Genomic DNA, 3,818 nt, shown 5'->3' on the forward strand with positions numbered 1-3,818 from the left:
TAAATGGCATTACAAAAAAACTGATGAAGATAGTTTATTTTTGAAATATTTATGCAACACTCTTGCCTGTCCAACCCATCCCCCCACCCATCCAATCCACAGGGAATGTAATTTAAAGACAATTGATGTTGCCCCCAAATCACAATTTACACTTCAAACCACCTTCTTCCTGCTTAATTTGCATACAATAGCAAGGAAGAAAAGGGTGCATCAATGTCAAGTAGAAGCCTTCATCCTGCAGGGATGCTGAGGTCAGCTCACCTGAGATGCTCAAAGCAAAGCAATGAGGCTGGATGAGCGGGGTTAGGTATAAACAAATACAGGCTGCCTAAAAGGTGTATACCAATATTTCAATATGAAATTATCAGAAGAACACAATCATTTTAAGGGTTAGCTATTACAATTTATTCAGATAAATAACAATATGGGAGGGAAAAAGGTCTGCCAAAAGAGGTTTGTAGTTGGGGTTTATGGTAGATTAAACTGATATAGAAGAATCTAAGCACCTTAGACAACTTGTGCGGGATGCCACTCAAAATCAATAAACTTCTTTTACCTGTCAACCTTGCCCTTACACATTAGCTGAGTATAATGCACCTGTCCTCGATAGGATACATTAAACATTTGTTGTCTATAAAAGCATCCTGCAAGGCACCAGGCACCACTCTGACTATTGATTTTCCTTGCAACTCCATCCCGCTCTGCCACTGGTGCTATGAGAGGGACAAGGGAGGGGTGGTTGGATGTGAATAAAAGAGGAGACGTCAAACCTCAAAAGCGTGAGGAAACTAATATGGCAGCATTGTGCACACGCTTTTTATATCATGATGGAACAAGTGCGACAAGAGTAGTACTTGTATGATTAAATGCATGGTATAGTGCCTTGGGTACATCCTCCCCCCTTTCTTTGATGATTTCCTTAGGAAAAAAAGAAAACAAAATCAGTGTAGTAACAATGACACTCTTTGCCTAAATCTAGTCAAATGTCCCTGAAATTAAAATTGAACAGCTCTCACAACTCCTTGTTACTTTGTATTAACTGTTGAAGTTCTCCAATTAATCATCTTTGAGCACTAGACAACCAACTCCTTTGGTTCTCAGCATGCCATACTAATTACTACGTATTATGAATAGAATGTCTTTGTACAAGTGATTAATTGGATTCTATTTTGCTACTTAGAAACAATATGCTGCTGCAACCATAAATAAAGGGGGGATTCTAAACCAAATGAAACTGGACCTGCAAGCAGGACTGAACAGGCCCTCGCAGTTTGGTGCAACTCAGACGTACACGCGAAAAGCGGGGGAATACAGTGACTTTTTTCCCCCCTGTATTCCTTCGTTTTTATTCCCCAGCTTTTCGTGGTGTTCACGGTTTTTACGAAAAATGCGAAAACCGCACAAAAAGAGGGATTACAGCGAAAAAATTTTTGACTATATTACCTGCTTTTGGCTGTGTTTGTAGTTTTTACGAAAAACGAGGGAATTCCCCTGCATTTCCGCAAGACCGCAAAAAAGGCCAAAAACGCGGGAAGACAGCGAAAAAAAAATTCCACTGTATTCCCTCGCATTTCCGCAAAAACCGCGAAAAAGGTGAAAAACGAGGGGAGACAGCGAAACAAAATTCCACTGTATTCCCCCGCTTTTCCGTGAAAACTGCGAAAAACGAGGGAATACTGCGAAAAAAAATTTCACTGTATCCCCCGCTTTTCCGTGAAAACCACGAGAAACGAAGGAATAGGTTTTCGCGGAATTTTTCCCTTGTCGAGTGAGAATCTCAAGCCGGGTGTTCGTAATTTGTTTGATGTATGTGGCATTTAAAAAGGAGTTTTGTCACTGTTGTAGGCATCAACACTGCCAACTCCTTTCGCAGCCAATCAGCAGTCTTCGTCACATCCCCTTTAAATTAGACGCGTAAATAGCAAACTTCCAAGCCTTAACGTGACAGTAGAAGAATTAGATTTTTTTATTCTGGTAGGCAGGTCGAAGTGCATAGTGCTGTTATTCATGAGTATTGATTAAATTGATAAATTGCACTTCTTTTGAAGCCTTGAAAAAAAATTTGTGGCCTAAACTCATCCACACGATACCTCTGGTTTGGGATCCCTGCTCTAAATTATTACGTATACTTTTAAAGGGAACCACGGATAGAAAAACTTGTAGTTCTTAAAAGATAAACGTTATTATGAGTTAAAATAATTTGATCAAACAGATTACAATGATGACAATTTTTTTGCACATTGAGAGCAAAGAGGCAGAGAAAGGCGAGTGGACACAGGCGTTCATTGGACCGTGCCGTTTATTGGCATAAGCTTGGGCAACTCCTTCACAACAAACATAAGTATCATTTAGTGAAAGCACAAATAAAATATTATTCCTATGCCTCAAAAAAAAAAAAAAAAATGTTCACAAAAAGAAAAGCGCTTCAATCTGTATTAATAAGGCCCTATTCTCACACTGTTAAACAACAATGCAAACAAAATAGCTATGCAAAATACACATAAATCCTACTCAGACTTTGGTCAAACTCTATTCAAACATTACGTTTAGCTCCATAAATACACTGGATGGCAATATTTAGTCACAATATACAAATCAGAGGTCTCGTACATTGTGAAGCCAGCACTCAAATGACCGTGAAGGGAAATACGGCGTCAGTCGAGGGACAAAACACACTCATTGGCTTGATTTCTAAGTAGTTTAAAACTCGCCATTGACACCTTGTGGTGTATTTCAACCACAACCTTACATAGTTGAAGACACTGTGGAAGAACAACAGGGAGCCCGAACGGCGACGTCAACAATGGCAAGCTACTAGTTGATTATTTCATTGAAATATATTACAAAATTCATTAAAACGAAAACATTAAGAGAGGTTTTAACATAAAATTACTGTAACTTGTACTAACATTTATCTTTTAAGAACTACAAGTCTTTTTATCCCTTGGATCCCTTTAACAGAAAGAATGTTAATAATGTTAATGCCATCTTGTGGATTTATTGTTATGAGAAACAAATACAGTACTTACGTATAGTATGTTCAATGTATATATCCGTCTTGTGTCTTCTTCCCATTCCAACAATTATTTCCAGAAAAATATGGCATATTTTCGAAATGGTTTGAATTGCAATTACGGTAATTACGATTAATTTTTAAGCTGTAATTAACTCGATAACAAATTTTAATCGTTGGACAGCCCTAATATTAATATCAAATAAGGGTGGTTTAAATATGCTATGTGACTAATGTTCAACAGATCAATAATCTCTTTAAAAGTTATCACAAAACACAATGCTTAAAGTGTGAGTGGGGAAACACATGCAAAAAGTATTTTTAGGCAATTAAAAGGTTATAAAAGACTCAATAAAAACACAAATAGTAAGTACTCGCCGCTTTTAGCCAATGAGCGAATGTGTTGAACGTCTCGCCACGTAGAAGGAATTGCAGTAACACGGTAGTATTCGTAGAGTGACAGTGACAATCTACGTCATCACCCGAGCATCGGTTGCGCGCTTAAAACATTACGCCCTCCGTAGGTCAAAACATCTACTAAATATAATAGATTTTTTAATCAATGGCAATATTTTATGTGTTTCTAATAACATTTTACTAAAAGTGAACAATTGTGGCTTATTAGTACCTACAAGTCTTTAAATCCGAGGTTCCCTTTAAGAATGGCTACGGTGTTTATATGGTAAAAAGTAATAATCTTACATTTAAGCTGTTGAAGTTTTGACTGTAACCCTTTAAAAAAAAAAAAAAACTATTTTAAAAACACATCACTACAGTACATCAATACCAAGTGACATAGCAAGTG

Source organism: Corythoichthys intestinalis, chromosome 1 (genome assembly GCF_030265065.1).
Source record: "Corythoichthys intestinalis isolate RoL2023-P3 chromosome 1, ASM3026506v1, whole genome shotgun sequence".
NCBI classification, from domain to species: Eukaryota; Metazoa; Chordata; class Actinopteri; order Syngnathiformes; family Syngnathidae; genus Corythoichthys; species Corythoichthys intestinalis.